A 13,525-nucleotide genomic window follows, 5' to 3' on the forward strand; every position below is an offset into this window, starting at 1 on the left:
CCTTATTATTGAGTTCAATGCTAAATTTCTTAAATTAATTAAAATTCAGCCAGGCATCTTTTAACTTTTAAACTTCAGAAGATGAAGGTCAGAGTATGGGGCAAGGTCAGTAATAGGATTACAGGTACTCTGTGAACATGGCTGATTTTTAATTAATTTCAACAGATTATGAGAACTCTGACAGAAAAAAGTCCAAAAGGGGTCTGGTTTCTCTCTCTTTCTCTTTTTACACTTTGAATTCTCGATTCTCTCTGACTGTTTTGTGTATCACCATGAAAATTTAGAGGGTTATTAAGGAAGGATTTATGAGTTCAGGACTATAAGTTTTGTAAAGTTTTGAAATGAGCTTATGAGAAGGGTCAGAATGACATGGGGGTATTTTCAATTTAACATTGCGGAATGCAAAAAATCCTTGCTGACTATAGTATACAGCCACTCTCATGGCTGTACAATTTTTGTTCTGTTCCTTTTCTTTTTTGGTTAAGGCTACATACTCAGCTAAATAAAATTGAATTCTACACCTAATCAAATCAAACTCTGCTCTGACAAAAGCTGAATTCTGTACCCTGTATAAATTGTGCAAATTAAACAAATCTGCAACCCTTCTCTTTATTTTGCATAATGTATTCTTAAAATTTTACCATTTTATATAATGTATTGTGGTGCTAATTATGGGGAGGAGAAAAAACACAAACCGATAAAGACCTGTCTCCAAACAATGGACATTTTTTTCACCACCTCTCTAACTTCTGAGATTGCAAGCATTGTAAATGCACTTTCAAGTATGTCTCTGAATTGCAATGGCTACAAATATATTCCTTAAGAAATAAAATAAAATGGATGCTCTTAGGAAGCTGAATTCTGATAATGCCTGTACACCAAGCTGTTGTTAGAGGCACAGGAGCAGAGGTCAGTAAAAAAGTTGGCAACCCTAATGTGGATATGACACAAATATGACACATTTAATGAAACTCCAAGTCTAGGGAGCTAATGTGTAAAATGAGACATCATTCTGAATAGGCGGATCAAAGTACTTCACTAACAATGTCTAATTAAACCTCACTTGTGAAGCACTATTTCTTAATATATCTTTTCTAAAGGCTAAACACAGCCACAAAGGTCAGGTGATTTGCCCTAGGTCCAACAGGTTCTCATTAGTGGAGCTGGAAAAAGAACAGTCTCTTCCATCCACTTAATGAATTAACAGGCTATATATAATTAAGAGGAAATGCAAGCTTGCCTGGGAATATCAGACTCCTGCCATGCTATAATGCTGGTAAATGTACAGGTGTATGTGTCACATCTTTGGAGAAGGAAGAGACAGTATTTGAGGTGAGTACCATAGGATGAGCTTGAAACTTCTAACTACCGCAGTACGAGCATCCTTAACTGTGAATGATACACCCACTGTAAAAATGTTATCCCACTATTTCTCCCTGCCATTTACTAGCTGTTAGAGATAGCGACACATTTCTTTTAGAGGTCTCTGTCCAAAGATTTAGTTGATCGTGTGAGTGTGTGGACTGCAAACCTCCTCACTTCTGCAGCTCCTGACCATGTGGCTTCTCCTCTCTGCCTGTTTTTAGCCCAGGCTTCTCTTCTGGGACTCTTCTGCCTTCCACTCTTCCTTTCATTCCTCTGGACCACTTTCTCTGCCAAGCTTCTTCAAGACCCCTCTGTTTCCTTTGGTCTATCTCTTCAGATTCCTGTCTCTCCCTTTTCCAGGCCCTTGTTTCTACTACCCTTTTCCACCTAAGCCTAGGCCTTCCTACCTAGACTGGATCAACCACTCCCAACCTAAAATCTGTATTCCTTTCACACCCTTCTGTGACATTACGGAAGCTCAGCCAATCATTGTCAGAAGTTCATTTCGTTGTCATAACCAGAGCTTGGAAAAGTTACTTTTTTGAACTACAACTCCCATCAGCCCAATCCAGTGGCCATGCTGGCTGGGGCTGATGGGAGTTGTAGTTCAAAAAAGTAACTATTCCAAGCTCTGGTCATAACCACAAAATCCCTCCATGCATTCAATAAAGCCATGACAGTATAATTGGATACAAAACATAAAGAGATGCTCTTGGGAAGGAGGGTGTGCGTGTATGCATGTTTCATAGTCAATGTCTAACAACTTGCCATATTTGAAGTCAAGAAGCATCTGATTGGCTTCATCTCAGCATCCGATTTGGTACTGCATTTTTGTTCCCCCTCCCCACTTTTTCAATTAATGTGTGGCAGTACTGGCTTGCTTTAGCTAGCTAGAGTGTGCTTTGGTAGATGTATTCATTTACAGAAAGTGTAGACCACTGTTCTTCAACTTTGGGTCCCCAGATGTTGTTGGACTACAACTCCCATCCCAGCCAGCTTAGCCAATGGCCAAGTCCAGCAACATCTGGGGACCTAAGGTTGAAGAACAGTGGTGCAGACAACGTGGTGCTCTCCAGATGTTGCTGAACTATAATTTCTATCTTCCCTGGCCATTGGCCATACTGGCGGAGACTGATGGGAGCTGGAGTCCAACAACATCTGGAGGGCGTCAGGTTGGCCACCCCAGTTTATGGTAAGCATGGTGCTTTTCCTTGGCACCTCTGGGCAGTGGCGCCCTAGATAACAATAGCGTATTTCTCCTCCTACTCTGTCTCTCCCCCCATGATTTGGCTGAGGGCCACATGTGACCCTGGCGCAGCAGGTTGACCATCCCCACTCAACAGAATTGAGCTTTCCTTGCCTATCTGCTAATTTGAATTTGAACTGAAAATTCATTTGGAGAACCAAAACAAATTTTAAAAGGTGATATAATTGCCTTTGATGGTGTTTCTCTCCCCCACGTGTTTAGGGAGGAGTTCCCAACTCTTCCACTGTTTCCAGCCCCATGATTCTAAGTGGGGATGTGAGGGTAGCTGTCCCTCTGGAGTGCTTTCAGTATCAATTGGTGCAAAGCTTCAATTAGATATTGTAAGCTGTTTTTGTATGTTGTTCTAGAAATTAATTAAGCCCCTCCACTGACAGCTTTGTGGGTAGGCATTCAGTAATGCACAAATAAAAAGGTTTGAATAAAGGTTCTTTCTGGCTAAAAACATAGGTTATTCACTACTTAGTGGTTTCCTCCCTTGGCTCAAATCAGCCGGTTATGTGAATTTTCTGCAAAAATAACTACCACTATAAAAGCTGTTTCTATTGGGGTTAGATCAGATAGTGGTATAACGCCTTAATGGAGTAATAAACATTTAAGCATCCTGCCAGATAATGTAATTGCCTTTCTTAGCTCCTGGGACATATGAAAGTAGAAGTGTTTGGGTATTTCCTTTTTCACTTCACATACTGGAAGCTTCCTTGCTTTATGCGTACTTTTGTAACAAGGCATGGAATATTCAATGTATTTCTGAACACACACACACACACAAAGGATTTCATTATGTTAAATTCTTTCAGGCCTGTGCCATTAGGAGGAACAGAGTGAAAGGTCTTACTTTTGTGGCATATAGGCTAGCAATACACCACCGTTAACTGATGATGCCTGGCCTTGTGATCCATGCAGATACCACATGCTCAGATTATCCTTTTAAATTCCACATAGGAAATCCTTTGCTTTTAGTTTTCTAACTGCAGTGGGGCAATTAGGTAATTTTAGATCTGGACTTAATGTAATTGTGGAGACCCTCCTCTTTAGATGGTAATGTGTATCTTTTCACTTAAAAATGTGGTAAGCTATAGGGAGCCAGCCTTGCTGGTCATTCTGTTGTGTGAGGTCCTGGACTTTTGCCCAAAGTCCTGCCCCAACAACACCAGCATCTAACAGTAGCATATACTTGTTAACAAGATATTTGCCTCTAGGTCACTGGTGGGGAACCTCTGGCCTATGGGCCTAATTAAGCCCAGCAAAGATCCTAATTTGGCCCACAAAAGCTGTTTTGAACTCAAGCTTGTGTTCAAGTTTCGCTGCAAAGCTAATATGGTTCACCTGACATCATGGTGATATCAAATGATTGGCATGTGGGTGGCCCCACTCACTTGTCAAAGTGGGCTACTGGGGGTGGGGGAGCTCAGGATCTGGCCTTTTGGCTGGATCCTGTTCCTCATTCCTGTTCTTGGTGAATTATTTTGTAATAAAGGTAGCTAGACTAAGGGTGTAGCTGTAGTTAGGCTTCTGTAAAACAGGACAGGCAGGGAGGAAGGGTCATCCTCCAGATGTTATTGGAGTATGACTCTCATCACCCTTAATCATTGGCCATGCTGGGTGGGGCTGATGGGCTTGAAGTCCTGCTCACCCCACCTTGCTGCTGAATCCCCATCCCCTGTCACTGAGGGGATTATCGGTAGATGGGAGACTGTTCTGTTTGCAAATGCTCTTCCTGTAGTGTAGAACCCTAAACTATCAGGATGCTAAACAGTGGGTGCCTGCATGCACAGAGCAGGCTCTCCTTTTCAGATGGGCCCCCAATGGGGGATGGGAGGGCTATGACAGTGGGAGCATGGACTCATTCTGTCCCTGCCAATCGTGTGAGGGATAATGGTCTAGTGGGGCTTCATGCCCAGGACCATGTCCTTTGGCCTCAGTCTGGTCCAATAAAGAATTACCGCTGGCTTGTTTTAAGAAATATGTGACAGGCAAAAAAGCCTAAAGAAGATGGTATAGCAGAGACAATCTCTGTATGCTGACATGCTCTTTGGGGATCCTTAAGAACACAAAAAGAAAAAGAGTGAATTACTATGCAAAATCAAAAGATGCTGTATATGTTGGGACTAAATTTTACCCTCTTCTAGCAGGCAGAATAATAATTGGGACATGTCATAGTGTGACACTTTTGGGTATGTGGCTCCAGTGCCTGCTCAGTGCAGGAAGAAGCACAAACAATGGTCACAGTATATTTATTATTTAGATTTGGAAACATGTGATAAAGAATGATCCAATATTGCAGGATATGGTGCCTGTCCTGTCCCAATGCCTATTAATGCATTTTTTCTTTTACCGGACAAATGCTTTGTTTTCCAAGAAGTGGGGGAAGAAGTGAGGCTGGCTGCTGTTTAGGCAAATAGAATCCAACAGACCCACTATCTGTATCAGGAAAGATGTGCTTGGTAATCAAAGGATCGCTCAGTTCAGCAGTCAAACGTGGTGGTGGAGGATTGTTCTTTTATTTACATTTATTTTAAAATATTTCTAAGCTACTTTTCTGGGCAATGCCCATCCAAATCAGTTTACAACAATAAAATACAGCATAAAAAGCATCCTTTAAAAAAACAATAACAACATAACACAACTCATCCATTGAGAAGGCACTTTCCTTCCATGGGACATGCTCCTGGGTACTTCCAGGCTGGTTTACGGTTGATTGTGTGATCAGTGCTCCTCCTGCATGCAAGATAAATATGTTGCCAATGACATATTTGCAACAACTCACAATATTAAGCCGTTGTCTGGAACCATTCTAAGAGAGAATCACTACTAGAGAATATTAGGAGACAGTGCCAAGAAAGGGAAAAAGGACAAGGTCATAAGGTAGAACAGGTTAAGAATACAATAGTAAACCAATATCAAAGTCCAAGCGTGACATCTAAAATGAAGTCAGTGATGTCGTTTTGAAAGATGTGCTATGTTTGTTCAATGACTATTTTTTCCCTCCCAACTGTCAAAAGAATATTAGGACAGCTGGCCCAGGAGAGTCCTTGTTGGGATCTTTCAGCCTCTCCTTCTAACTCAGCAACAGAATATGGGGTTTGTCTGGAATGCGCAGTGACAGGTGGAAAGGTCAGAAGCCACTTACCTCACTGGATCTTGCTGCAAATGCACACACTCCGTTTCTTGTTATCTTAACCCCTTGAGCGCCCTGGGATAGGCAGAGATGCCAAGGGGATTCGTGAGGCAGCCAGACTTCCTCCACATTCCTTCCGACACGCATGACATAATGGTAAAACTTTTTGTTCTCATCATGGATACGTTTTTGTTCTTTGTGCATTGAAAATGCCAGCCCTCTTGTTGATGTTAGCTGTAGAGACTCTAGCATTGCTGAGTAGGAGATGAGAAATGATGAAAGGAAAGGGAACAAAACAGAGCTCTGCATTGTAACAAAGACAAAAACCATACCCAGACATGGTATGCAATATTCGTTACTTACTCCATGACTGAAAACATGAGCTTTCATCCAGGAAGTATAAGGCCTGGCAGTAAGGTTGTCTAGACAGTTTAGGAGAGTAATCATCATAGCCCTGCCACAGGTTCCATCTTCCCTGACAAGAACAGGTTGGCAAAGGAGACGGTACCTGCGGTGGATCAGGTACAAGAAAGGAAGAGCCTTCTACAAGCATATAACCAGAAAGCAGTGGTGGGACCCAAGTATATGCAGGAGGGCCATTATATGTCAGTGCTGTACAGCTAAATCTGAGTACAAGTTGCTTAAATGTGTATATGAACTGTATTCAAACTATTGAATATTCACTAATAGGCAAAAAAACTTGCGGTTTAAGAACGTACCTATAGCCCACAGATATTTCAATCAAACTTTAAAAAGCAGGGAAATTGGGCAGCTATAATGAATGCGTCAGGGGAGCAGGAGACCTGACCTCCTCTCTGAGATAATTGTACTGCTCTACAAATTTGTCAAAATGCAAACACCATTTGGGTTGGTCTTTCACAGTCCAATCCACTTCCTGTGTAGGTTGGAAGAATTTGGTAACATGTGCCTCTGAGCATATGGTGAGTGGTGGCAACACCTGCCATCTCCAAAGATGGAGAATTATATTTTTGTATGTTTGTTGGTGTTCTTCTTACTTTGCTTCTTTGCTGTGTTACTAATGTTTCTACAGAGAATCTAAACGAGAAAATTTTATTTCTCTCATTTTTCATCCCAGAAATCTGTGTCAAATTTATTTTTATTAATTTCAAAGCCTTTTTATTGGTCAATGTCATATGATGATGAAGACAGCCTTCTGTATTTCAAATTGGAGGGTATGTTCTATTTCTATTTTGGGTATTAACAGTTGAATCTGAAACTGAAGTTTGATGTCAAATCAGACTGATTACAATATGTTGCTACTTCAGCAATGACTCTAGCTGTTGGAAAAAAGAGGACACATGTTTTCAGCCAGCTATGTTTAAACCACTTCATTTAAGGCAAGGTGGGCACAGTCAATTAAAAACACAGAGCACACCTAGAATTTTGCTAGAATATATTTCACCTCCCACTGTTTTATCTTGTGCAAATTGAGACACTCCTGAGGTCCACTGGAGACTATTCTGCAGAATAGTCAGTGTCATTAAAGAAAATGATTTCCTATAGGAAACTTCACTAAAATTGCAAAGTAAATCAGACATATTTAAAGTGACCATCTGAACTATATCAACTGTCTTAATAATGTTGCTTCCTCCATGCTCAAACAAGATCAGCACAGCACATGTCTTCTTTCTATTATTTGGGCTGATTGCAGGTGTTGCCACCACTCATCATATGCTCAGAGGCACATGTTACCAAATTCTTCCAAGCTACACAGGAAGTGGATTGGACTGTGAAAGCCCAACCCAAATGGTGTTTGCATTTTGACAACTTTGTAGGGCAGTACAATATCTCAGAGAGGAGGTCAGGTCTCCTGCTCCCTTGGTACATTCACTATAGCTGCCCAGTTTCCCTACTTTTAAAAGTTTGATAGAAAGCTCTGTGGACTATACGCACGTTCTAAAACTGCAAGGTTTTTTTTGCATATTAGTGAATTTCTCTGCTTTCTAATCCGGGAGGTAAGAAATGGGATCCTGTCCAAGTTTGCTGAGAATGGATTGATCATTTGCATACTTATTGAGTTCAGTGGGATTTACTCCCCTGCAATCATGCTTAGGATAGGTGAAACTGACCACAGGCGATGGGGAGGGGGTGAGGAGGAGGAGGAGGGAGGGGAGGAAGGGCAGAGGGGAAGGGAGAGGGGAAGGGGGAGGGGAGGAGAAAAACAGGTTTGATCATTTGTATGTTTATTGAGTTCAGTGGGATTCACTCCTGTGCAATCATGCTTAGGATAAGTAAAACTGACCGGAAGGGAGGGAGGGCTGGATTGGGCAGGGAAGGAGGAAGAAGGAAGAGGGGAGGGGAGGAGGAAGGGAGAGGAGAGAGGAAGGAGGGGAAAGGCAGGTTTGATCATTTGCATGCTTATTGAGTTCAATGGGATTTGCTCCTATGTAATCATGGTTAGGATAGGTAAAACTGACCATGGGGGAGGAGGAGGGGGAGGGGAAGGGAAAGGAGCAGATTGGAGGGGGCAAAGGGAGGGGGAAGGGAGGGCAGGTTTGATCATTTTACCATGGGGAGGAGGAAGGGGAGGGGGAACGAGGGGATTGGAAGGGGATGGAGATGGAGACAGAGGGGGAAAGGAAGGAGGAGGGAAGGGGCAAGAAGGAGGGGATAGGAGGGATGAGAAATTTAAACCAAAGCTGTCCCTGGCCACATCCACACCAGACCTTTATTTCACTTTGGACAGTCATGGCTTCTCTCAAAGAATCCTGGGAAGTGTAGTTAGTGAAGGGTTCTGAGAGTTCCCGTCACAGACCTTCAGTCAGAGTGGCTGACTGTTAAACCACTCTGGCCACTGGGGTTCTGTAAGGGGAATAGGAGTCTCCTCTCAGCACCCTTCACAAACTACACTTCACAGGATTCTTTGGGGGAAGCCATGACTGCCTCAAGTGAAATCAAAGTCTGGTGTTGGTTTGGCCCTCTGATTAGGCAAGTCAAGCAGCTGTGAGTCTGGCTTTTGAAACACTGACAGTTGGTTCTTACTGAGCATGCCCGACACTATCATTGGGTTCAAGCCAAGATTTCTTAAATTAATTAAAAATCAGCCAGGCATTTTTAAAACTTTTAAATGGCAGAAGATGAAGTTCAGAGTATGGGCCAAGGTCAGTAATAGGATTACAGGTACTTTGTGAACATGGCTTATTTTTAATGAATTTCAACAGATTATGAGAACTCTGAGAGAAAAAAATCCAAAAGGGCTCTCAGGTTTTTTCCTCTCTTTTTAGACTTTGAACTCTCTATTGTCTCTGACTGTTTTGTGTATCACCATGAAAATGATGGTTGTTAAGAGGGTTGTTAAGCAAGCGTTCCTGAATTCAGGACTATAAGTTTCGTAAGGTTTTGTTTTGAAATGAGTTTGTGGGGAGCATCAGAATGGCATGGGGGTATTTTCAATTTAACATTGCGGAATGTGAAAAATCCACGCTGGCTATAGTATACAGCCACTCTCGTGGCTGTATAATTAATAAAACAACGCATAAATCACATTTGATAAAATATCATTAAAACACAATTAAAAAGTAAGTGCCTGGTGCACAGGAGCTTGTCAATCATCTCAGTACCATAGCATTACTGGTCAAAACAACAGAAGCCAGGAGCAGATTTCTTTCTGGGAGTAGGTTTCTTTTTAGTAGGCAATTGGGTCTGTCTGCATTATTTCCCTTGTAGCTCTACAGTAAAAATGCTGGATATTTTTTAAAAAAATTAAAGCTGAAGAAAAAAAATCAGGAAATATGTCTGGTCTATATCCTCATAGTAACCTGTTCCCAATATAGAGCTCCCCTTATGGACAAGATTTGACCACCAAGTAGGGGTGTAGTGGTCCAGGATTTCGGAGGGTCTTAGACCCTTTACTTCTTTGGGAGCAAGGTCCCAGCCAGGTCCCTATGTCTCCAGAGTCCTATGAGCATGAAAGGGGAGTGTGTTAGCCACTGAGAAGAATCTTCTAACATGGTTCCTTGTCCTTTCCTGCTGATTGGAGCCAATCAGAGTGAAAGGAGGTCAGTCAGCCACTGAAAATACTCTTTTGAGTAGCTAACACTCTTCTATTTCATGCTGATTGGCTCCTAGGGACGTCTGATGTTGTGGGAGAAGTTGCATATGGGAAGGACTGAAGAGTGTGGAGACAATGATGGAGAGCAAGCGAGTGAGGGTGTGTGGTTGTGAAGGGGGCGTGGCATGGCATGTACCCTGCACATCTGAATTTGTTACTACACTACTGCCACCAAGACAATGTGACTCATAGGTGTGGGATGGGAGGTAGTTTAGTTAAGTAATTTTAGATTCTGGACTTAATGGTCTTATGGGCCTCCCCTCTTTAGATGGTAATGTGTATTAATTCACTTACTTCAAAATGTGGCAATCCATCCCTGCTGCCTTTTGGGGGCCTCCTGCTATTGTGTTGCATGGGGCCCTGGACTTTCACATTCATGCATTCATGGCATCACTAGGGGTGAGAAGGTTGGCTAACTCAGCAGCCGATGCTTGAGGCCAAAAGTATACCTGGTGGGATCCTGGTGGGATTTCCTGCGAATAAGTATTTGCTTGCTAATAGGGATGTGACAGAGACTGGAATGTTGGATATTATTTATTGGGGTGCAATGGAATTTTGTGATTGTTATTATGGTTGGAGGCGACTGAGTTCCTCATCTTGGAGGAAGCATGTAGTTCACTGCGGGTTAGAAGCCCTACGGTGTTCACCTGAATGCATGTAAGCTACAAGTGGGAAGGATGCAAGGATGTACACACACCTCCCCCACCCCAACATCCCTGTACACCCCTGCTCCACTTCAGAGCTTCCTATATTGAGAGGCAATGTCTGAAAAGAGTTTCTAAGCACTTTGTTAAGGACTGATGAATCTGTCAATTTCAGTTCCTCTCAGTTTCTCATTTTGCCATTCTTCACTTCAGCTTTCCACATTTCCACAGCAATTTGCAAATTTGTTTAAAAACAGAAATCCTCATGAAAATACACCAGCATTTTAGTGCAAATGTTTCCTAATATACACATTTTTATAAGCAGTTCTGACTAATATACATTTTTGCAAACAATTCCCCCTATTATAATGCATTTTTGTATGTTATTTTCACTAATGGATGCATCTTTATGCACACTTTCCCCTAATATATGCATTTTGTACATATTAGTTGGAGAACTGCATTGCAAAATTTGAAGAAGTGCGAATTTCTAAGGACAGCTGTGTTTCAGTTAGTGCATTTGTTTGAAAAGTGCAGATTAGGTAGTTTCCCACTATACTGCAAACAAAATCAATTTTCTCTCCCATCCCTAGTTCAGCCGAAGATGCTTAACATCCTTCTTGTGACTGGGGATCCTGACTTATGAGTTCCTGATCACAAGGAGGATTCTAAATGCATGAGAACATGCCTGGAATCTCCCTTCAGACCTTCCCTCACAATGAGGGAAGCTCTGAAGTGGAACCGGCAGGCACGGAGATGTTGAGGGTGGGACTGTTTGTGTGCCCTTGTCCCTCCTCCTTTAATCTCATAGACATTCATACCAAATTCCTGAAGAGTGTGAGGTTTTCTATCAGTTTCCCACCATTATTTTTTAAAAATAATTTCCTTCCTTCTTATTCAATGCAACATTACTGACACATCAATTAATAACATGCTGATTAATGATGCATAATGACATTAATGATGGCGAATGCTAAATTTTTTCAAGAGTAACACATTAAACCAAATAATCACATAAAAATACATACACTGAAAAATCAAGCAAAAATAAGTTCATAATATTGCTCATTTTGAATTTCATTTCATTTCATTCATTTTGTTTTCTTACAATGATATTCTGCTTTTTCCCCACCATGTAACCTAAGAAGGCATGCATATGGTTCACAGGTGAAATATATATTATGTAGTGAGGCAGTGATTGGTTTATTTGATTAAAGAACTATGTAACTGAACCAATTGCATGCCTTCTGTGGAAATAGTTTCTCATTTTTATTTCAAAATGTGAAATGGCAATTCTTTATGTAACCCCTTTGGAACACATAGAATAAGGTGGAGCATGGATCTGAATAGAACAAGATCAGTCAATACACACCTGCAAATAAAAATGTGTAAGGGTTGGGTGCACACAACTTTAGCAAAGGGCTTGTTGTTGCTACTTGTTTAATTAGCTTGCCTATAATGTTTTGCACAGAAAAAAATGATGATAAGCTTATTGTCAGGTGCAAATGCAGCACCTGCCAGGTGCAGGCTTGCATTATAATCTTCCAGGTTACATAAAATGAACTTTCTATAGTCCCCTATTTTAGAGAGAGTAAGGAAGTGCCTCCAAGATATCCTAATCCCATACTGAAAACGAAACCTACACATATGGGTAATTATATTTTCTTAGATGAATCTTATGTTATCATTGCCTTTTTCTCCCCACTCACTGACTTAATTTAGATTGCAAGATTACACACACACACACACACACACACACACACACACACACACACACACACACACACACACACGAGTCTGCCACATTCCACCCTACTTCATGGTGAGCTTTGGCTTTCAACTATTTGCATTACAAATACTTGCCTGTTGTCAAGAGTGAGGTGCTCATAAATACAAAGATTGCAGAGTACCTTGTGTCTGACCCTTGACCTTTGCTGCACTTCCATTTGCACTCTGTGCCGGTGCTGCAGCAAGCTCTAGAGGGGAAACAGGGAGATTGGTGGTTGGCCCTTCAACATTATTCCCTGGGACAAATGTTCCATGTGCCCAATAGATGCATTAGCTCTGCTTATGTGATATGTATGAGTGCATGTCTTAATAAGCAACCCCATCTGCTCTTATGTGGTCTTCATCTCACCAAGTAATCAAGCACATAAAATAAAATAAATCTCTTATTTTTACCGCAGGATAGGTGAAGGGCCATAAGTCAGTGGTAGAACACCTGCTTTGCATGCAAAAGGTCCAGGTTCAATTCTTTGCAGATACTGCTAGGAAATCCTGAGGAGCTGTGCTAATCAATATTGACAGTGCTGAACTAGATGAACCAATGGTCTGACTTGGTATAAAGCAGTTTCCTAGGTTCCTATGATGGAAGAACTTTATAGGAGCACCTATAATGGGCCGTGATCAAAAACTTGAAAATGGACATGAAAGGCTGAATGTAAGCCCCTTTATTATTTATTTGCAATCTTGGTGATGTACGTAGATGACCCAACTGAGGGCATGGAATTATAACGTGGTTTCTGAAATGATCTCACGAGACTCCATTCAATTATTATTTATGCATTGGTAATAACTTACAGAATGGATAAAGTTAATACAATGGCATATCGCTAACCAACTGTTCAGAAGCAGCCCAGGGAACCTCATGCCACAAACACTTAATCCACAAATAGATTTGTAGAGCAAGTACAGTTAATGAATATGTAGCATGCTCCTGTGGGAACCCTGCCACTGTTAAATTTGTAGCCAATTAGCAGTGTTGCACAATTCCAGCAGAGTAACACCAGTCTCCATAGACCCAGTGTACAGCATGAAATTAGTTTAGACAAATACCCCTTAATCCCTTGTTCTTGGCTGGTCTGGAGCTCCAACTGCTAAGTGTTAATAGCACTGGGAAATTCCAATTCCCAGTGTCAAGGGCTTAAAAGAATCAGTTTGTGAGGACATTTATTCTGCATCCAGTTTGATCACTGCTCAGAGGTAAAGAAGAAAGTCAGTCATGGTATTTTTCCTCACTGTGTAATATACGATGACAGTTTAAAGGATAATAGAAGAGG

Source organism: Rhineura floridana, chromosome 5 (assembly GCF_030035675.1).
Source record: "Rhineura floridana isolate rRhiFlo1 chromosome 5, rRhiFlo1.hap2, whole genome shotgun sequence".
Taxonomy (NCBI): Eukaryota; Metazoa; Chordata; class Lepidosauria; order Squamata; family Rhineuridae; genus Rhineura; species Rhineura floridana.